At 44.8% G+C, this 22,525-nt stretch overlaps 2 non-coding genes and 1 pseudogene across 2 annotated transcripts in view; 2 read left to right on the forward strand and 1 right to left on the reverse strand.

The window, feature by feature from the left end:
• Positions 1-22,525, reverse strand: part of CCDC162P (coiled-coil domain containing 162, pseudogene) — an 88,255-nt gene that overhangs the window by 6,979 nt on the left and 58,751 nt on the right. The window contains exons 13-17 of the transcript XR_012517118.1: positions 14,738-14,907; positions 13,145-13,256; positions 11,712-11,761; positions 11,219-11,503; positions 2,129-2,236 (exon numbers count right to left, since the gene is read on the reverse strand). This is a non-coding gene — a transcript (coiled-coil domain containing 162, pseudogene). The remainder of the gene's footprint in view (positions 1-2,128; positions 2,237-11,218; positions 11,504-11,711; positions 11,762-13,144; positions 13,257-14,737; positions 14,908-22,525) is intronic.
• On the forward strand, positions 2,462-2,565 carry LOC120363501 (small nucleolar RNA U13). Its single transcript, XR_005579045.1, has one exon. It is a non-coding gene; the product is annotated as a small nucleolar RNA U13 (small nucleolar RNA).
• Positions 21,381-21,796, forward strand: LOC120363314 (large ribosomal subunit protein eL32-like; annotated as a pseudogene).

The following is a 22,525-nucleotide window of genomic DNA, read 5'->3' on the forward strand; positions in this document are numbered from 1 at the left end:
CCACAGGCCCAGCATCCACGCCCTAGAGCAGCCCTTTTCATGCTGCTCCCAGGTGGCCAGTTTATAAATAACTCAACAGGAAGAAGAGCAGTTAGGCTGATTTTAGCCAGAGCTATGTGGGAGAAGGAGTGGGGACGGAGGGAGGGAAAGGCTTGGTAAGAAAGGACAGGAAGGCCGTGAATTAGATGGCCAACACCACACTAGGTGGTTCATATTTTATGTCACTTAATTCATCTGGCAACCTCAGGATGGATCTATTTTTGTTCCTCTTCCACAGCTGAGGAAATGCACGCCCTGAGAGGTTATGGAGATCTACCCAGTTCCTAAAAGATGAAGTTAGAATACAAATGTACATCTATCTCTCCAGCTGTAGAATCTGGGTTCTAGAACCAGGCTCTGTTTCTCTTCCCTTGCCACCACATTTCTTGCCAGGTTCTCCAGCTTCTGGCCTTCTTTTCCTCCTTTCTCCTCCTCCTCCAAATACCTTATTATTTCTTATTAAGCTTAGTCAACTCTTCGTTTAGTCATCTCTTTGTTGCAGGTTTATATACAAACATATTGTCCACATAGGCCTGGTTTAAGGATTCACACAAGCCCAGGTACCCACCACCTGGCCTGAGAAACAGAATGTGGCCAGCACCCTTGAAGCCTGATGTGCACTTCCCTGGTGGCCCCCAGATGAACCACCATCCTGAGTTATTTCTTGGTGGAAAATCCTTGGTGCACCCATGCTGCTGCAAATAATTGATTTGTGGGTCATTAGGTTGACTCCATATCTTGGTTGTTGTGAGTAGTGCTACAATAAACATAAGTCTCAGGATTTTGATCAGTTAATTCTCAGCTCAGGAATAAAGTATGGTTTTAGTTTGGAGAATTGCCTTTCTGTTAGCAACCACAAAGTCAGACAATTCCTTTTCTGAAACAGATCAAAACCAGCTTAATCCAATCTCATCTCTATTATACAGTTCACAGTGTTCATTCCTGCCCAAAGGTAACAATGAATACCAAAAATAAAAAGTTGTAACTTCTGCATCTGAGCGCATGGACCTGCAGGCCACATGCTGGCAGCTGCTGCTAGCAGCAAGACTGAACCAGTCCTTGGCCTCTGAGAAGAGGCCCTGGAGCCACAGAGCCCTCTACCAAGTGCTATCCTTTACTTCTTATCTGTTGTTTCCTGCCATTTCCAGCCCTGCTTGCAGCAAGCAGCCATCGGCTGAGAAGAGCAGAGATGACCACAGAAAGCTTTAGGTACTCAGTACAAGAAGCATAGCCTGGTTCTCAGCCCCACAGGGAGACTTGCCCCTGCCCCTTGTGGATGGCCTGTCAATTACCTGGCCTGGCAATTCCCCAACCTGCTCAACACTGTCCCCTTTCATTCCCCTTCAGCTGACCACTTCTGGGCCACACCCAAGACTTTATGATCCTCTAAAACCGTATCACCTCCAAAGTCTTAACTTTCCCAGCCCCATATTTTATTCCTCCAGCTTTCTGAGTCATCCACTCCCACTAAACTTCCCTTCCTTTATTCCCCCAAAATAGGTTCCTTGACATCATCCAGTCCTCTGGTCTCCCCTTCCATTTGTCAGCTCCTTTCTGATCTCAGACTGGACCTTCCCTATCCGGACTGGGTCTCACAGTCAGGCACATGAACTACTCTCTTCCCAGCACCTTCAATTCTCTGCTGCTTTGTAGTCACAACCCACCTACCTGTCAAAGCCCCAGTTCTGGGTCCCTCCAACTACTCCGCTTTCTGTTTCTGAGTGCATGTTGCTAAGCACAGCTGGAGGAAATCACACTGCTAATTACACTGATAGAAATGGTTTCCAGCCTGAGCACTGACACCCTGGAACAATCCTTTTCCTTTCCTTTGATCAGCTCTCATGCCCATTTTCTTGTTTCGTAATTCCAAGCCTTCTTTAAGGCACCCATACCAAATTCCTGCCAGCAGATGATAACATGGTCTGCTATTTCTTGACAAAATTAAAACTGGAACTCCCTCCCCTTCCTGATGCCCTATTTCCCCAACTCCCACCCCTAACACACACCCCCTCCCTTTCAACCAGGGTCAAAGTCAGAGGTGCACACCTGGATACAAAATGAAGACCCCCTCTGCCCTCCATGCTCTTACCTTCCAGACCCAGCTGGCAACCACGACGCTGTGCAGCAGCATGGCTAATGGAAGTGTATGACAGTGCAGAGGACGCCCATCAAGAAGCACCTGATCCTCGTCGGGAGGCTGGTGGAAGAAATTCACAGCTGAGGCTTCTGAGCTGCGATTTCTCATCTCCCTCCATATCTCTTTCTCCCAGTGGCAGTGGCATTACCATCTCTTCCCCTCCATAAAAAAAAAAAAAAAAAAAAAAATTGTGGTAAAATATACATAACACAAAATTTACCATTTTAGCCTTTTTGTTTGTCTGTTTTCAGAGCAGGAGTGGAATTTTATTTAAAAGGCTTTAGGGTCCTTTCGTGGTTCACGAGCATGATGATTGGCTGTTCATACATGTGTGTGAGATGTGCTATTCTGGAATCGTGTTACGACATAGGCACATTACCTGTCTGACCTCAAACTGCCACTGGGTGAACCTCAGGAAAGGCAAAATGTCACTCAGGACACGTGGAATTTCTGTGCCGTTTGTGTGTTGTGGGGAGAAACACCCAACTTCTCCCAATACATTGCGAGTCCCATTGTATAGGCGCACAATTGATGGCTTTGTATTTGCTGAACCCTTGGGAGGACAGGCACAAGACCAACACATTTCAGATTCGTTGGGCGATGTGGCCACCCACGTGCTCCCCACGCGGCCTCTGGTCTGGGCCCGCCACGGGCTCGCACAGGCTCCCCTAGAATTTCCCGGAAAGCCGTTGGGCGGGGCGGAGGTGGCAGCTCCGCTGGCAGCTGCCCCTTCACCTGCTGTGCCAAGTGACAGCGCCGCCTGTGCTCCCCGGAAACGGCCTTCGGCTCCTCTAACGTCGTGGTGTAGCTGGATCCGGAGCCTGGGGCGAAGCCGGAGCCCAGGAAGCGGGATGGGCGATGGAGCCGGGGTCGGGCGGGGGGTCAGAGCCAGAACCGGAGTCTGAGCCGCAGGGAAACCGGGGCCGGCCGGGGCCAGGCTCCAAGAGGCTGCAGGGGTCCCAGACAGAGCGCAGCTCAACGCCACGAGGTCCGGGGCCAGGGACGTCCCGGAGTCGGATGAGGAACCAGGATGGCAGTTGCTGGAGCAGGGGCAGGGGCCACAGCCATCCCCCGGGTTGGAGGGGACGACCCATCCCTGCCAGAGGTGGAGACCCCGGAGAGCCTGTCTGCTGGCGCCACTGCCACTCCTACTTCCTGGACGTGCCACTCTCCTTCCAGTGGCCGGAGTGGCAGGCGGGAGCACACCCCTGGATCTTCCTGCTGGCACCCATGATGCTGACGGCCGCACTGGCCACCGGCTTCCTTCACCGGTCCAAGGACAAAGGGGACGATCTGAAGGAGTAGTGCAGCCCGGTGAGGAGCCCAGCCAAGGCGGAGAGACGCTTTGTGCAGGGCTATTTCACCACCAAGATTCCTACCGCCTCTCTGCCTCCGGGAGGTGCACTCAGGCGAGTTTCACATAGATGCTGGTGGGCTCCCACAGCAACTCACTGCTGGAACGGGACATCTTTGCAAAGTCAGTAAATCCCATGGTGCAGGATCTGCGTGTGGCACAGGGAAACGGAAGGCAGATCCGGAACAAGCAGGTGTGCGTGAGGTGCAAAAGGCTCTGTGTGCCCCGCAACCCGTTCCTGTATGCCTAGCAAGTGGACAAAATGCTCCACCAGAGCTACAACCACAGTGAGGATCCCTCTATCTGATCGGCTTCTTTGGAGGACACATCTTGGGACGCAACTGGGCTAGGTAATGGGCGAATCACTCCTGCGGGCCAAAGCCATATGTCTGCTGTACTGCTTGAAGAGCACCCTGAGGACAACGTGCAGAACAAGCAGTGGCTCACCCATGTCCTCAACCAATTTAACAACATTAAGAACAGTTTGGCCTTAAAGAAAATTGAGGTAACTGGCAGTTCAGGTTTACAGGGAGGTCAGGAGAAGGTGAAGGAATGAGGAAGACTTGCTCCAAGAACCCTAACAAAAGCACTGCATGACTACTTGATGAGGTCCTTGCCTCACAGCTGGGTTTGCTCTACTACTGTATTTGGAGACAGTCTTGCTCTGTCACCCAGGCTGGAGTGCAGTAGTGCTATCTTGGCTTACTGCAACCTCCACCTCCTAGGTTCAAGTGATTCGCTTGCCTCAGCTTCCCGAGTAGCTGGGATTACAGGTGCAAAAATTACCTGGCTAATTTTTGCACTTTTAGTATTGACAAGGTTTCACTATGTTGGCCAGGCTGGTCTGTAACTCCTGACCTCAGGTGATCCACCCTCCTTGGCATGCTGGGACTACAGGCATGAACCACTATGTCTGGCCAATCCGCTCCTTTCTTAAATTAACACTGACAGATGCCAGAAATCATGAATCCTTGGTAACATTCGGATCAATAACACAAATCTTGTGTCCACCCCATGAGGCTGTTAGTACAGACATTGATGTTCATGTTTAATTTTGGGAGGTGATTTCTAACCAAATTACAGAAATTTGAAATTCTACTTTTGTTGAAGCTTTTGTTGGTTTTGGGGAGCCCCCAAAACTTGCTTAGAGTTCGCTGAGTATATTTTTTGTGGCAGCTGGTCCACTTTACTTTGCTTTCCAGACAACTGAAATTTGAGGCAACTTCCATGACAGTAATCTCTTTGTTTCACTTGGCTTACATTCTCATCATACTGTTTGCTAATCATACTATTGTTGCTGCAAGTTCTGGGTCAGAAGTATCATCTGTGAGCCCCAAGAACACGCTGGACTGGCCCACCCCACTCTCACCGGTGATGAGGATCTTCAGGGTGGTCAGCACGTCCTCCTCTATCTTGACCCTGCTCAGTTCCAAGCCCAGCTGGCCATCCCAGGCCTCACCTCTTAGCCATTTTAGCCATTTTTAAAGTGTATATTGCAGTAGAACTGAGTACATTCACAGTGTTGTGCACATGTCGCTACCCTCCATCTCCAGAACTTTTTTCGCCTTCCAAAACTGAAAGTCCGTGTCCATTAAACAGTAATGGCGCTGCTATATTTTCATTCACCCAAGCCAGAGATTCTGAGTGATATCCTAGGTTCCTCCTTCTCCCTCAGCTTCATATTATATCCAGCACCTGGCCTAGCTGATTTCACCTTCTAAACATCTCTCTCTACAACTGTAGTAGCTTCCTACATAATGTCACGGACAGTCCTCTTGCTCCACTTCTCCCAATGACCTGAAGGACAAAGACTTCTGGCTCTTTTCTCACTCCTCGATACATTCTACTTCCCATTGCTGCCTCACATACTCTGGATATGAGTCCCGCACAAGTCCACATGCTGTCTCTCACCTCTGTTCCTTTGCACATGCCATTCTCCCAGCTTGAGCTGAATTTCCTTTCCCTGTCCCCCTGGAGCACTAGTTGTCATTCAAGACACAGGTTAAGCACCCACTCTTCCCTAGAGCCTTTTTTGCTCCCCATCCTCATCACCCCAATCCTTCAGATAATACTACTTCTTGGTGGGGGCTTTCATTAAACATTTATTTTACTTGATCACAGTGTACTATAATTAACTATTTGTCCTTGCTGGGCAAGGACCGGCACTTGGTTAGGCTGCCATATACTGTTGATCAGGTTGTGCCCTGAGACAACAAGCAGTGGCCAAGACCCAACCTGTACTTTACTTGCTAGATGCTTTTCCCTGGTATGAGACTACACCTGCTCAGAGGAAGCAATGCTGCCTTCTAATTCGCACAAAGTAGCTGTTTTAGGGATGACCGTGTTTCTACTTGTCACAAAGTAAGGGCTCAATTAATATTAGCCTCCTCTCTCTGTCCATCAGCAAATGCAGCCACTCCTGGAGTGTAGTGGAGCGTCATCCTAGACCCCAGACTCCAGTCTCCTCCGGGGCCATGAAGGGAATGGAAACCTCAAGAAACTTCCTGCTTAGGAAAAGGGCTCCCCCTGGCTCCTCCTCTACCAGGACAGGAGTGTCTTTGCTAAACTAAACACAGTATATTAAACCCTTTGCAGAATTAAGTAGCATCTTAGAATTTTATGGGCTCTTCTAGTCAAGGATGGCAAACCCATAGCATGGAAGTTACCTTTCTGCCTTTCCTGGAGCATGGCAGAAATTGCCAATCAATTACAATTACTCTCACAAACTTGAGATGCCTCAGAATCCTCAGTAGGGCCATTAATGCATTGTTTGAATTGAAGTTTAGAATAAAACTGATTTCTCATCCTCATTCTAACTCAACCCCTTATTTTATGAATGAGATGAGGTCCTCTTTCCTCTATGGCCCTCACTCCTCAACTCTGTCCCTTCATCTCTAGTTAACTTTGGCTTGGGATGATTCCTATTTATCATGTCCTGAGCAGTCTTAAAAATGGCCCCTTACAATAAAGTATTTCCTTAGCAGTTCTATTCCTTGGAATCGTGCTCTAGATAACTTAGCACCAAGAATCATAACATGTTTAACTTCAGAGAGCTGTTCTTCAATTTCCTCAGTCATTAGACAAAAAGATTGAGGCCCAGAAATTGAAGACAAGTGATTTACCCAAGACCTCAGGGCAACATATGACTGAGCTGGGCAAAGTCCAAATATTCTGACTCCCAGTCCATGTCTCTCTCCATCACACCTTCTTGTGGCTGACATTTAATTTTTCTTAGTCGATCCTCAGTGCATGGAACCACTCACTGACTTTGGGAGTTAGAAGAATCTTATACAGTGCTTTTCCAGACTTTCACATAAGACAGAATTTCCTTTCTCTATACTCCTTTTTATATGAGTGTATTAAAAGGGCCATGTTAACATCTAGAGTGTTTAGGAAGCAGGAGATGCATGGAACCACTGACTTTGGGAGTTAGAAGAATCTTATACAGTGCTTTTCCAGACTTTCACATAAGACAGAATTTCCTTTCTCTATACTCCTTTTTATATGAGTGTATTAAAAGGGCCATGTTAACATCTAGAGTGTTTAGGAAGCAGGAGATGCATGGAACCACTGACTTTGGGAGTTAGAAGAATCTTATACAGTGCTTTTCCAGACTTTCACATAAGACAGAATTTCCTTTCTCTATACTCCTTTTTATATGAGTGTATTAAAAGGGCCATGTTAACATCTAGAGTGTTTAGGAAGCAGGAGATTGGTGTAGGAGAGAAACACTGAGCCTCTATCAGTGGCAGCTCATCTGCTGGCTGACTATGTGATTCAGGCTCTGAGTGGGCACTCACTTTGCTCATACTTTCCCAGTCCAAGACCCTATCCTAAAGTTATCACACATTAACTGACCAGATGATTGAGGTGTCTAGGCTCTCCAGCTTCACCATTTCCCTTAATCTTTAGAAAATACACAGCATCTATAAGAAATAATAAAGGAATGGAGCAAGATCTGTAAGTTAGATTTTTCCCTCCTCTCCATATCTGGATCTACTTATTCAGTTGCTGAAAATGAAACAGATCAGAAATAAAAATGGACTTCCTGAATATATTTTATCCTAAACACAACTTTATGGCAAGTTCATGGTTAGACTTCTGGAAACTATTTTAATCTTTAAATTTTATTTATTAATTTTTTTACAGATGGAGTCTCCTGTGTTGCCCAGGCTAGACTGCAGTCACAATTCACAGGCATGATCATAGTGCCATACAGCCCTGAATTCCTGAGCTCAGGTGATCCTCCCACCTCAGCCTCCTGACTGGTTGGGACCACAGGCATGCACTACTGCACTGGCTAAACTACTTTTGAAGTTCAATCCCAGCTGTAGACTGGGCTAGCACATAGTTAACTTGGCTAGAGAATGGAGCTAAGAAGTCTTAGAGGATTCTCCTGTGATGCTTCATATGAGAGAAAGATATACTGCAGCCTCACTGGGCAACAGGTATCTAGTCAAGCCCTTCAGCAAAATAGTCTACTGAAGTACCTTAGCCTCTACTCTTCTCTCGGATGCATTCTTCCATTTGGTAAATACTGACATCTACCCAAGTGAAAGCTCGGCTGAGCTCATGAAACCAAACACTGGTATCCATAAACTGGGCATTTCATAAGTATCAAGGTGGGACTGGCCACTATATTGATAGCTGTCAGTCAGTCAGGCTTAAGGACTTCAGATTCTTTCATTCTCTTGCATTCTGTAGCCTGTTCTAGCAGCCCCATTTTCTTGGTGAACTCCAACATTCCTGTCAGTTTATCTTTGAATTCCTCTCTGTAGCCCTAGGATAGCATAAAACACTGCCTCTTGGAAGGTGAGCCCCGCCAAGACGCCTACCTGGCACCACACCACTGCACCCCACACCTAACCCACGTGTATCCCATGCAACATTCCCTCACACCCCCACTCTCACGCCCAAATGGCCACCCTCGGCCCATATGACATGCAGACCTGCTCACTTGTCGTTTGACCTACACCTCACTGTATGTGCTCAGAACAAGGAGGCCCTGGTCCCCAGGAATGGTGAGGCACCACCTGTGACGACAGAATGTGAGATAACTGAAAGCAAAAACATGCTTGAGACCAGCCTGGGCAGCATGGCAGAACCCCAGCACTACAAAAAATTAGCCCAGTGTGGTGGCACGTGCCTGTGGTCCCAGCTACTCAGGAGGCTGAGGTGGGGGATCCCTTGAACCCGAGAGGCAGAGGCTGCAGTGAGCCAAGATCACACCGCTACACTCCAGCCTGGGTGACAGAACGAGACCCTGTCTCAAAAAACAAACAGGCTGGGCGTGGTGGGTCACACCTATAATCCCAGCACTTTGGGAGGCTGAGGTAGGTGGATCACAAGATCAGGAGTTCTAGACCAGCCTGGCCAACATGGTAAAACCTGTCTCTACTAAAGATACAAAAAATTAGCTGGGTGTGGTGGTGCAAGCCTGTAATCTCAGCTACTTGGGAGGCTGAGGCAGAAGAATCGCTTGAACCTGAGAGGCGGAGGTTGTAGTAAGCCGAGATTGTGCCACTGCACTCCAGCCTGGGCAAAAAGAGCGAAACTCCATTTCAAACAAACAAACAAACAACAGGATGTGATCACCAACGGAGTATAAATGGAAAGGAGATTGGATTGAGTCCCAGGACACACAAGTTTAGAGGCTTTGAGAGATGAGGGAAAAGCAGCCAAGGAGGTGGAGCAAGCGTGGTCGGGAGACAGGGCAAGACAGCAGGAGAATAAGGCATTCTGGAAGGCACCTGGAACCGCTCTAACGAGGAGGCAGAGATCAGCTATGACACATACTGTGGATGTGTTCAGAGAAGATGAGTTAGAATTAACTTTGGGTGACCTTGGCAGGAGCAGTTACAGTGATGTAGTGAGGATGAAAACCTGATTTGAGTATGGATTCAAAAATTCAGGAGGAGAGATTTGGCATATCCTTACAATGGAAAACTACTAAGCAATAAAAATGAATGAACAATGGATACAACAACATGGATAAATTTTGAAATAATTATGCTGAGCGAAAGCCAAACACGAAAGAATATATACTGTATGATTCCATTTATATAAAATTCTAGAAAATGCAAATTAATGTAGAGTGACAGAAAGCAGAGCCGTGGCATTGCCTGAGGCAATGAGGGCCATAAGGAAAGATTACAAGAAGGCAGAAGGAAACTTGGGGTGATGGACATATTTACTATCTTGATGGTGATGTTTCAGAGATGTGTACATACATTGAAATGCATCAAATTGTACATAAAAAAAAAAAAAAAAAAAAAAACGCTGCCTCTTTAGTGTCTTCATAGACCTTTTCACATACCTCTCACGTGTTGTCCTTGAAGTTAGATGTTTGTTTATAGAGCTTTCCCCCACTAGACTGAATTTATGGCCAGTCAATGACTTACTTACCTTTGTAAATCTAGCACATAGCAAAGTGCCTAATGCTAACTGGGCACTTAATAAATGATGGTTGGGTAAAGCCTGCATGAATGAATGAGCGAAAGTGGTCTGATACAAATGATCTTTCGGTTCCCTTCCATCTATCCAGTTTATGATCATATATATTAAGTATTACTGTTATTCAGGCTCCATGCTACAAGGGGAAGAGTGAGGAATGAGGTAAGCTCACCCTGCAGGGTGTTTTTCTCCTCTTTGGAGGTTACACACCATATAGCATCTCCCTCTTTTTTTTTTTAAGGAAGTGTGGTCACTGCACAGATACGCTAACTCTTCCATCCAAGTGGGTGAACCCTAGGTAGGCTGAGTTAAGAAACTTTGGAAAACTGGATAATGCATGATATGTATGGAAGCAGCTCTTATCACTTAATATCCCTCTAATATAAATGTGTGTGTGTGTGTGTGTGTGTGTGTGTGTGTATACACACACACAGCAGGGCGTGGTGGCTCACACCTGTAATCCCAGCACTTTGGGAGGCCGAGGCGGGTGATCATGAGGTCAAGAGATCGAGACCATCCTGGTCAATATGGTGAAACACCGTCTCTACTAAAAATACAAAAAATCAGCTGCGCATGGTGGTGCGTGCCTGTAATCGCAGCTACTCAGGAGGCTGAGGCAGGAGAATTGCCTGAACCCAGGAGGCGGAGGTTGTGGTGAGCCCAGATCACGCCATTGCACTCCAGCCTGGGTAACAAGAGCAAAACTCAGTCTCAAAAAAAAAAAAAAAAAAACTACACACACACACACACACACACACACACACACACACACACACACAGATATATTTTTCCTCTCAGAGAAAAACAGAAGGACACTGATTTATCCAAGGCACTGGTATATCACTGTTTTTTTTTTTTTTCTATTTCTTCTACTCCATTAAGTAGAATATTTGAAGACAGGACAGCTCTCAAGATTAAGTTTACTTATTTGTTTGCTTATTTTAGATGCTAGCTATGTAAAAGATTGTGACTGATGAAAATCTCTGGGCTCCCAGGGAAAACAAAACTGCATAGATTGAAAAAACAGCCAAACAGCCCATAAACAAAGAACCCCTTCTGGGTTCAAATACAAGGATGCTCTTATTCTTAGAGTGTTAACTCTTTCTTTTGCCCTTTTAGACAAGAAGATCAAGGTCAAGGGCAGTAAAGGTTTACTATTAACCTTAACATGCCTCTCCCCTGGGAGAAGTATGTCCAGGGAAGGAGAATAATAAACACTGAGGGAAATTACACACCTGGGGTCAGCCTTGAGGCCCTCCTTGAAGTCCTTCAACCCCTTCTTCTCTTGTGGTTGCCCGACCATGAACAATGTGTCCCTGATGGTAGGAAGATCTTCCAGAAGATCTCTCAGGCTATTGCAGTATGCCATGATCTGACCCCGAAGAGCACAGTGAGACATGCGGTGTTTAGACCTGACAGTCAGAAGAAAGGATGTCCAGAAGCACAGTCCAAGTTCTTCCACCTCTCACAGAAGTTCCAGGATCTGCTTTCCTGAAGGACTTTCCAAAGAGACAGTACTTCTATCAAGAAAAAATTCCCATTTGGGTCAGACGGCTATTGCCTGAAGGCAGAAGCATGAACCCCTTCATAGCGACCCCTATCCTTCACTTCCAATGCTCCCATGCATGTCAGAGGGCAGTTTAACTTGGTTTTAGCCAATAAAACTGCTGTTTATTGCATTTAGAGTCAGAGAAATCAGCATGTGTTATTCACATATACTATACTTACTTCTGACAATATTCAACTATAACATCTCTCTTGACTTTTCCAGTTTCATCCTGTGATGAAGGAGAATGATAGTTTTATTAGACAATTGGCTATAAGAACTCCCCAGCCTAGTGCATGTGTACAAACTTAAAGCAAACTTCAAGCAGGAAAAGGCCACACATCTGGGACACTCTTTGTAGGTTAAGCTTGTTAGGAGGCACTCCTCTGTGTCTCTCTCCCGCTCCTACCCGTCTCGCTGAGTATCCCAAGGCTGCAAGGCCCTGACCACACTTTACCTCACAACCATTTCTCAGGGTTGTGTTTGCAGAGAGTAATCTTGAGTGATAAGGTGATCTCTCCCTCCAGGAAAAGGAGCAGGAGGTGGGTTCCCCAGATTCAGTGCTTTTCAACTGTGACATAAGCCACTACCTGCATGTAGGCTACTCCACACTGTCCCTGTGGGACTGGCATGAACATGAAGCTCATGTTGCCTACTCTGTTGTGAATAATACAATTATTTGTCTCTGACAAAGGAGTTTTGTGTGCCTTCTGCCAGCATCCATGGAACAGTAATAGATTAACTTATTAGCTAGTAAGCAGCCCCCAGACCCTGACAAAATTAATATAGGTAATTATATTGTCTGAGCTCTTTCTGATGGGTATTGAATAACCCTGAAGGGCAGTTCATGAACGGTTTTTTTCACTTGGTCAATATTTTTTTGAGAATTGCTTATTAGAAGGGACCCTTTGCTTCTATTATTGCTGAGCAGTAATTGCTGGCCCCTGTCATATCTCATCTGTAGAACTAGATTAGGTAAATTTAAGTCTTTCCTCTAAAATCACAAATAGGGAACAAAGCCTAGAATTATAAATCTTGTCATTTTCCTCCTAAATAACTATGTATTAGCATAATGATCTTCTCATCAAAAAATTAATGAGTAATGAAATGATACTGACAAAATTAAGGAATAATTATTACTGATCAAAGTTTTGAGTTTTAGTATTTTTCAATAGATTAGGCTAATATAAAAAAAACCTTTAAACACAAACATAGTGGTAGTGTCTGAAAAAACAAGATAACTGCATGGTTATCAGGTCACCAGATGGATAAGACCCATTGTTCACCTGTCTTATCCCCAATCCCCTGTGGGTCACTCAAAAGTAGGTTAATGTTCCAGTGCAGGTGCTGAAAAGAGTTCATTTAGAAAGTGACAAAACAAACTGTGGCCTTGGGAAAATGCATACATTTTTAAACATGACTGCAACCCACTGGAACTGACTCCTTTTTACTTCTTATTGAACTCCGCTTTTCACTTCTTTACAATATATTTTCAGTGGTCCTAGCCAAATAGGTTGAAAGCATCAGATCAACAGATTCCAAGTGAAGACTTTTCATTTGCTTAAATACAAAAGAGGACCAGAGCTTTGGCCAGCATTTCTCACTGCACACTCACAGGGTTCTTCATTCCGTCGGCCATGGTTTGTTTCCTCAGGAGGAAGGCGTTCAGCATCATGTTCCTCAGCCCCACCTTTTCCAGTTGAATAGACACGAAGGCCTCTGGAGCCCTGACAAGTGAACAGAGACATGGGAGCCCAACGCAGGAGGCATGCAGACGGGGAACAGAAAGACAATGTGTGTACTGGGCATTGCAGCAGGAGGGCAGCTGGCTGGGTCTCCATGGTTCCCGCCTGCTTCAGGTGTTTCTGACTATTCACCAGGGATGTGGATGTGTCACCATCCACATTTCAGGCTCAGGGACCCCACGTGCCTGAAGCATGCATCAGCAGCCTTTCTCAGTCCTGAGCCCAGTGTTTGTACTACCCATCTCCCTTTGCATTCTCCTAGCCTTAACTGTAGGGATACTTGAAGTGGCCTCCCAAGGGTCCTCTTGACTAGACATATCAGTCTTAAACCTTCCATCCACACATTGGAAATGTAGACTGAACGTATTTGATCTCTGGCCATGTGTCAGACTAACAGCATCTTGAGTAATAAAATTGCTTTGCCTGTTACTGTTTTTTATTCTAAATTTGCCAGAATTCAATTAGAGTGTCATTGGTAGGCCCTGATAAAATACTCAGTCAAATAATACTACAGAGTATGATTTACAGAGTATTCATACAGATTATCATACAGAGTATTACAAAGTACTTCATACTACAGAGTATGAATGTCTACAGAGTAAGAAGGTCATTCCCCCCATTGCATGGGGCTGTGAGAGGACTCTATGAGTCCACCTATTTCTTTCTCTGTCATGGTGAAAAGAGATCCAGACAGAATAGGGCATCTCTAATTTATAGACATGTCTCTGGAGAGGTCATACCTCTCTGACAATAATTCACCATCCTGTTACTTTAAGCAATGTTAGAACCTTTGTTAGAACAGCGAGGACAGGCTGGGCATGGTGGCTCATGCCTGTAATCCCAGCCCTTCAGGAGGCTGAAGCAGGTAGATTACTTGAGGTCAGGAGTTCAAGACCAGCCTGGCCAACATGGTGAAACCCCATCTGTACTGAAAACACAAAAATTAGCCAGGTGTGATGGTGCACGTCTGTAGTCCCAGCCACTCGGGGGGCTGAGGCAGGAGAATTGTTTGAACCCAGGAAGCAGAGGATGCAGTGCACTGAGCCTTCCAGCCTGGGTGACAGAGTGAGACTCCGTCTTCAAAAAGAATAATGAGGACAATTCTGTGCTTCTCAATTCAAGATAGATATGGAGAATTTGGAGAGGCCTTCCTTGTGATCTACACTCTTTGGAGTCTGAAAAATATACAGAGAGAGAAGAAGGGAAGGAAGGGAAGTGAAAGAAAAGAGAAGAGAGGAGGAGAAAGAGGAGAGAAGAGGTTAAAATTAGGACTGTTCACTGTCCTTTATTGACTGGAGTAGATTGGAAGGAGTTGAGCCCTCTCAGTATTCATACAAGGTCTTTATTGAAGATGCTAGTCACTCTGAGACTTTAGGCTCCTTCAGTCCCACAATACCATTTGTTAATTGACTTAAAAGAGGACACTTTTATTATTCCAGCCAGTATCCATTCTTCCATCTTACCAGGTACAATACCTTTTGGCAGCCTGAAATCTTTCTGGAGAATGAGTAAGGGTATCTGGGGCTTTTGGAGTTAGGGCTATCACTGAGTTGTCCACGCCATTCACAATTCTGGAATGTCTTCTTCTGGTTAGGCCCATTCCACCATGATTTCTCAGATCTGAACGTATTTCCTAAAATATTTTAAACCAAAGTAAATTAAATTTCTTGGGCATATAAGTCCTGAAGTACTGCTGTAAAATAATCTCACAGCCACAACTGATCCCCAGCACATGTAAAGGCCTGGGCACATGGGACAGGGGAGTGGAAAGAAGAGGAGAGGAGGGGAGAAGAGGGAAAAGGGAGGGGAGGAAAAGGGGAGGGGAGGAAGAGAGATATCACCTGCACAATTACGAGGTGAGGCCCTAAGTGTGACTATTTTCAGAAGAGAGTGCAGTTGTCTGAAGTGCTCTGAGAAAAAAATCTCCCTTCTGCAAAGTGGCTAGATGGTGTGTTCTGATAGAGTGGTCTCTCAAGGAATACCACTAATAGATTTCATGACTACAAGATCTGAAAAGTTCCCACAGGGCACCTAGGCAGATGGAGGTGGGCTGTATATGCCGCTGTGCCCAACATAAGGACAAAGAAGGGAGGGAGGAGGGAGGAGAAAAAGGGGAGAAAGAGGGATGGTGAGGGAGAGGGGAAGGAAGAATGGGGAAATAAAAGGGAAATTCGTGTCTTCCAATACTCCAGCTCCACACTGGCTATGGAGCTGCAGGGCCTGTTGGATGGAATTTGTTTATATTTTTATAAACAACTAACTAAAAGACAAAGGTTAAAGCTTTGAAGGAAAGATTATTCTTCAATTAAAGACACAAGGAGTTACCCATAGCAGAATTACCATAGGAGACATAAGGAGACTGAGGCAAAAAGGAAAAGACCCTAGGTAAAAAAATCTAGTTTTCAACCATATTTTTTTCTGAAGACCCTTGAGGTATCCCAGTCTCCTGGAATTAGGAGCATCCACTAGTTCAGGGGACTGGGGAGGTCTTATAAGGTTGTGAGTGAGGTGAGAGAGAAGAAAGCCCATGCTCTGCAATCAGATCCTGGTGCTGACGCTGAGCTGCTGATCTTGCCTCTTTTCCTTAACCTCTCAGAACCTGTTTCCTTACACAGAAAAAGAAGAAAAAAAAAAAAGCCCGTCTCACTGCACGGGGCTGTGAGAGGACTCTATGAGTCCACCTATTTCTATCACCTAACTTCCTGCCTGCCTGGGCCACAGAAGCTGTTGAATGAAATCGCTAACTCCCTGACCCCCCACCCGTACTCTTCATTCCAACAATGCCCAGTATTCACACTTATCTCTATCCTCAGTTGCTTCCTCTTGTCCAAGCCCCTTCCTACAAATGTGTTCACATCTTCTTTTATTCTTTAATATTCCTACTCCTTCAAGTTTCCTCCTCAATTCTTAAAGAGCTACTATGGCCTGAATGTTTGTGTCCCTCCAAAACTCCTCTGTTGAAGTTCTAATTCCATAATGATAGTATTTGGAGACAGGCCTTTGGGAAGTAATAAGGTTTAAATGAAGTCATAAGGGCGGGACCTTAGTCTGACATGGTGCTGTGCTTATAAAAGAGGAAGAGACACCAGGGCTCTCTCTCACTTGCTTCCCACCCATCTGTCCTTTAATGCAAGCACCCAGTGTAAGGCAGCCATCCACAAGCCAGAAAGAGAGCCCTCACCAGAAAACAACCATGCTGGCCCTCAGACCTCCCACCTCCAGAATGGGGAGAAAATAAATTTCTACCACTTAGTCCATGGTATTTTGTTGTGGCAGCCCTAGCAGACTAATAAAAGAGCAATAAACATACACTCCTTCTAGACTTCTATCAGCCTCTTCTTGCTCCTTTTCTCTGGCAATCCAGCTTTCACTCTGATTTCATTAGCAGAAATGCTCTCAGAGTCAGCAAGACGTTTTTGTGGCCTCATTTTAATCCCTACCCTCTGGATTTTCCCTCTACATTCAAATCTATTGGATTCCTCCTCCTCCTCCTCCTTCTTCTTCTAAAAATAATAGCTTTATTGATGTATAATTGATATTCAATAAACAACACATATTTAAAGCCTGCAACTGGATCATCTTTGGCATATGTACTCAACTGTATAACCATTATCACAATCAAATTATGCCCACAGCCATCCTTCCTACTCTACCTCTTCCTTAAGCAACCACTGCTTGGCTTTCTGCAACTATAGATGAGAATGCATTTCCTAGAATTTAATGGAATCATGCATTATGGGCTCTTTTTTGTCTTCATATTATTGTGAACATAAATAGTGCATTTCTTCGTATTGCTGAGCAGTACTATTCTGTTGTACGGATATACTACAATGAGTTTATCATTTTTTGATGGTCATTTGGGTTCTTTCCAGTTCTTGGCTATTATGAATAAAACTGCTATAAACACATTGTGTAAAAATCTTTGTATAGATGTATACTTTCTTTTCTCTTGGTTAAATACCTAGGAGAAGAATGGCTGGATCACATGGTAAGTATATGCTCCATGTTTTAAGAAACTGTCAAACTGTTTTCCAAGGTGGTCTCACCATTTTGCATTTCCATTAGCAGTACGTGAGAGATCCAGGTCGTCCACAACCTTGCCAACACTGAGATGGTCAGTCTTTTACATTTTAACCATTCTAAAGGGCATGTAGAGGTTTCTCAGTGGGGGTTTAATTTGCATTTTGCTAATTACTTATGGTGTTAAATATCTTTTCATGCTTATCTGTCATTTGTACATCTTTGGTGACTTTTTCCTTCTTGAACTGTTCTCTTCCTTTGGCTTTGGTGGCTGTAAACAATTTGTTCTCTCTTTCCTTTCTCACTCCCTTCCCTTTCTTCCCCTTGTACCCTTTCATTGTCTCCATCATTTATTCTTCCTATGACATCATCAGCCCTCTTCTTGTTTCACACTTGTAAGAGAAGCAATGTGTGTGTGTGTGTGTGTGTGTGTGTGTGCATCACAGTATATGGTTTTATAATGAAATCATCACAAAATGGACTTTAGCCAAGTTAAAAGAGTCATGAACGTGTCTGGGAAGATAAAATGACTGAGTTGAATCTTGGAGGCAAAAAAATTAAATGGGAGGGTGGGATGTGGTAAAGTAAGGTTAAAATATTCTGGGAAAATATGAGCAGAAGCAGACAGACATGAAACAGCACAAAATGTTTAGGATACGCCGGGCGCGGTGGCTCACGCCTGTAAACCCAGCACTTTGGGAGGCCGAGGCGGGTGGATCACAAGGTCGAGAGATCGAGACCAACCTGGTCAACATGGTGAAACCCCGTCTCTACTAAAAATACAAAAAATTAGCTGGGCATGGTGGCATGTGCCTGTAATCCCAGCTACTCAGGAGGCTGAGGCAGGAGAATTGCCTGAACCCAGGAGGCGGAGGTTGCGGTGAGCCGAGATCGTGCCATTGCACTCCAGCCTGGGTAACAAGAGCGAAACTCCGTCTCAAAAAAAAAAAAATGTTTAGGATACTTCAAATAGAGGGCAAGGGAAGTAGCAGAATAGAGGGCTGGGGTCAGGCAGTGAAGGTCTTGCACGCCTAGCTAAGGAGGTTGAGTTTTGCTCCTTGGTCTACAAGAAGTCACTGAAGGGGTTTAATCAAGGAGGCATAGTTGCTCTGGTCACTGTGTGGAGGATAGATATGGTTGAGGGCAGAGGTAGTGGTGCAAGGCATGGAAGGATGGAGGCCACTTTGAAGGCCATTACAGCCACACAAGTGAGATAATGAGTTTGAACTAAGGCAGTGGGGATGGAGAAGAGGGGCCATATTCAATAAATACATAGATGTGATATTGGCAAGAGGTAGTGATTGATTGATCTAAGGTAAGAAAGCCAGAGGAGTTAAGGACAATACTCACATTTTAATTCTGTCTGATGGCTGGGTGCAGTGGCTCATGCCTATAATCCCAGTACTTTGGGAGGCCGAGGCAGGCGGATCACCTGAGGTCAGGAGTTTGAGACTAGCCTGACCAACATGGTGAAATCCTGTCTCTACTAAAAATACAAAAATTAGCCAGACATGGTGGCATGCACCTATAAACCTAGTTACTTGGGAGGCTGAGGCAGAAGAATCGCTTGAACCTGGGAAGTGGAGGTTGGAATAAGCCAAGATTATGCCATTGCACTCCAGCCTGGGTGACAAGAGCCAAACTCCATCTCAAAAAAATATTAAAAATCCTGTCTGACTACTTAGATGATGCTTAACCAAGAATAGAAATACGGGCCAAGCACGGTGGCTCATGCCTGTAATCCCAGCACTTTGGGAGGCCAAGTCAGGCAGATCACAAGGTCAAGAGATCAAGACCATCCTGGACAACATGGTGAAACCCCATCTCTACTAAAAATACAAAAATTAGCTGGGCGTGGTGGCACATGCCCGTAGTCTTAGCTACTCAGGAGGCTGAGGCAGGAGAATCGCTTGAACCCGGGAGGCAGAGGTTGCAATGAGCTGGGATTGCACCACTGCACTCCAGCACCTGAGTGAGACTCCATCTCAAAAAAAAAAAAAAAAAAAAAAAAAAAAAAGTAGAAATACTAGAGAATTACATGGAAGAAGAATGAGTTGTCTTTTGATGCTGAGTTGGGGTGTTTGTGGGATATCCAAACACTGTCTATGAAGCATTTAGATGCTCTCATTTGGGGCTTGGGAGACAGGTCCCATGAAGACATTTAGATTTGAAAGTTGACAGTATATTGGAGGTTTTAAACCTCAAGAGTCAATGAGATCACTGAGGGAGAATATGAAAGGAGAGAATAGGAGTTCCAAAAAGAGGATCCAGGAAAACACCATCATGTTCGAGATGGGTGGAGAAGAGGTCCCCCAGTCCAGGAAATTGAGAAGAAATAATCAAAGATATAGAAGAGATCCAGGAGAAAGTGGAGTCGCAGAAGCAGAGGAAGGAGAGTATCAAGGACAAGGGATCTCCCTATTGCCTTAGACATAATATTGAAATTAGGCCAATTAGTAACTCTACAATGGCTTCTAAATGAGAAGAGTCACACAACTCTCACTTGCAATCAAAAGCTAGAAATAATTAAGCTTAGTGAGAAAGACATGTCAAAAGCTGGAATAGGCCAAAAGCTAAGCCTCTAGTGCAAAACAGCCAAGTTGTAAATGCAAAGGAAAAGTTTTTGAAGGAAATTAAAAGTGTTATTCCAATGCATACAAGAATGATAAGAAAGGAAAGCAGCCAGCTGGGCGTGGTGGCCTCCCTGCGCTGTGGGAGGCCAAGGCAGGCAGATCATGAGGTCAGGAGTTTGAGACCAGCCTGACCAACATGGGAAACCTTGTCTCTATTAAAAATACCAAAATTAGCTAGGCATGGTGGTGTGTGCCTGTAATCCCAGCTACTCAGGAGGCTAAGGCACACGAATCGCTTGAACCTGGGAGGCAGAGGTTGCAGTGAGCCAAGATCATGCCACTGCACTCCAGCCTGGGCAACAGAGTGAGACTCCACAGAAAGAAAGAAAGAAGGAAAGGAAGTAAAGAAGGAAGGAAGGAAGGAAGGAAGGAAGGAAGGAAGGAAGGAAGGAAAAGAAAGAAGGAAAGAAAGAAAGAGAGAAAGAGAAAGAAAGAAGGAGAGAGAGAAAGAAAGAAAAAAAGAAAGAAAGAGAGAGACGGAGGAAGGGAGGGAGGAAGGAAGGAAAGAAATGGAAGGAAAGAAGGAAAGAAAAGAAGGAAGGGAGGGAGAGAGGGAGGGAGGGAAGGAAAACAGACATATTACTGATATGGAGAAAGTTTTAGTGGTGTGGATGGAAGATCAAACCAGCCACAATATTCCCCTAAGCCAAAGCCTAATCCAGAGCAAGGCAGACCCTAACCCTCTTCAATTCCATGAAGGCTGAGAGAAAAGTCTGAAGGTAGCAGAGAGTAATTTCATGAGGTTTAAAGAAAGAAGCCATCTCCATAACAAAGAAGTGCAAGATGAAGCCGTAAGTGCTGATGTAGAAGCTGGAGAAAGTTATCCAGAAGATCTAGCTAAGATAATTGATAGAAGCGGTACACTAAACAACAGATTTTCAGTGTAGACAAAGCAGTTTTCTAGTGAAAGAATGTGCCATCTGGAATTTTTATAGCTAGAGAGAAGTCAGTGCCTGGTGTCAAAGCTTCAAAGGACAGGTTTACTCTTTTGCTAGAGACTAATGCTAGCGATGACCTGGAGTGGAAGCAAATGCTCATTTACCATTCCCCAAATCCTAGGACCCTTAAGAATTATGCTAAATCTATTCTGCCTGTGCTCTATAAATGGAATAACAAAGCCTGGATGACAGCCCATCTCTTTACAACATAGTTTACTGAGCATCTTAAGCCCACTGTTGAGACCTACTGCTCAGAAAAAGAGATTCCTTTCAAAACATTACTGTTCATTGACAGTCTCCAAGAGCTCTAACAGAAATGTACAAAGAGATTTATGTTTTTCTGCCTGCTAACACAACATCCATTCCATAGCCCATGGATCAAGCAGTGTGTCTTGTGTCTGTGTACCTTGTGAAGTTTTATTAAGAAACGCATTTCATCAGCCCTTGTGCACCAACGTCCCTTCTCTCTTCCTCAGTGCTGCCTATGGAGTAGCAGCGATCTCCTTCTCAGAATCATGGCCGCCCTTAGACCCCTTGTGAAACCCAAGATCATCAAAAAGAGAACCAAGAAGTTCATCCAGCACCAGTCAGACCGATATGTCAAAATTAAGCATAACTGGCAGAAGCCCAGAGGTATTGACAACAGGGTTCGTAGAAGGTTTAAGGGCCAGATCTTGATGCCTAACATTGGTTATGGGAGCAACAAGAAAACAATGCACATGCTGCCCAGTGGCTCCCAGAAGTTCCTGAGCCACAACATCAAGGAGTTGGAAGTGCTGCTGATGTGCAAAAATCTTACTGTGCTGAGATTGCTCACAATGTTTCCTCCAAGAACCGCAAAGCCATCGTGGAAAGAGCTGCCCAGCTGGCCATCAGAGTCACCAACCTCAATGCCAGGCTGCGCAGCAAAGAAAATGAGTAGACAGCTTATGTGCACATTTTGTGTTTAAATAAAACTGGCATCTTCCTTCCTTGAAAAAAAAAAAAAGAAACATATTTCGTAAGACTGTAACTGCCATAAATAGTAATTAGTCTAATGCAAGCTTGTCCAACCCCATGGCCCATGGGCTGCATGCAGCCCAGGATGACTTTGAATGCAGCCCAACACAAATTCATAAACTTTTGTAAAACATTATGGGGTTTTGGTGTTTTTTTTTTTTTTTTTTTTTTTTTTGCGATTTCTTTTTAGCTCACTAACTATCATTAGTGTTAGTGTATTTTATATGTGATCCAACACAATTCTTCTTTTTCCCAATGTGGCCCAGAGAAGCCAAATCCCTGTGTAATGGATCTGGGCAAAGTAAACTGAAAACCTTCTGGAAGATTTATCATTCTAGACGCCATTAAGAACATTCATGATTCATGAGAGGAGGTCAAACTATGCACATTAACAGGAGTTTGGAAGAAGTTATTTCCAACTCTCATGGAGGACTTCGAGATGTTTAAGACTTCAGTGGAGGAAGGCACCGCAGATGTGGCAGAAATAGTGAGAGAACTAGAATTAGAAGTGGAGTCTGAAAACGTAACTGAATTGCTGCATTCTTGTGATAACACTTAAACAGATAACGAAGTTACTTCTTAGGGATGAGCAAAGAAAGAAGGTGGTTTCTTGAGATGGATTCTACTCCTGGTGAAGATGCTATGAACGTTGTTGAAATGA

This window comes from Saimiri boliviensis, chromosome 4 (assembly GCF_048565385.1).
Source record: "Saimiri boliviensis isolate mSaiBol1 chromosome 4, mSaiBol1.pri, whole genome shotgun sequence".
Classification (NCBI taxonomy): domain Eukaryota; kingdom Metazoa; phylum Chordata; class Mammalia; order Primates; family Cebidae; genus Saimiri; species Saimiri boliviensis.